The following is a 387-nucleotide window of genomic DNA, read 5'->3' as shown; positions in this document are numbered from 1 at the left end:
GCTGCAGAATGAAGCTGATCCTGGACACAAGGAGGAGGAGACAAGAAACACAACTTTGAACATGGAAACCCCCCCCCCCGGTTTCCATGTGTTGAGCAGAGTGGGTGAGTGAGTTTCAGTGTGAGGCCAGATCTGAGACGAGGTGTTCTTTTAGTTAAAAAGACACAAAGTCACTCTGGATGTTTATGTTTGAGTCTCAGACGAGTTTTGTTTAAAGTCTCACATGTAACATAAGAGCAAACAGCTGTTCAGAGACTTCAATACATTTAGAATGAGAAGACTGCTGCCACCCTGTGGGCAGACTGCGTTAGTGCAGAAGGGCCAATTTTATCACAATTTAAAATGAGTTCAATTAAAGATTTATTTTTTGTCTTTTGTTTTTTCAAC

Source organism: Platichthys flesus, chromosome 18, assembly GCF_949316205.1.
Source record: "Platichthys flesus chromosome 18, fPlaFle2.1, whole genome shotgun sequence".
NCBI lineage: Eukaryota > Metazoa > Chordata > Actinopteri > Pleuronectiformes > Pleuronectidae > Platichthys > Platichthys flesus.
Note: the sequence above shows the minus strand (reverse complement) of the source record.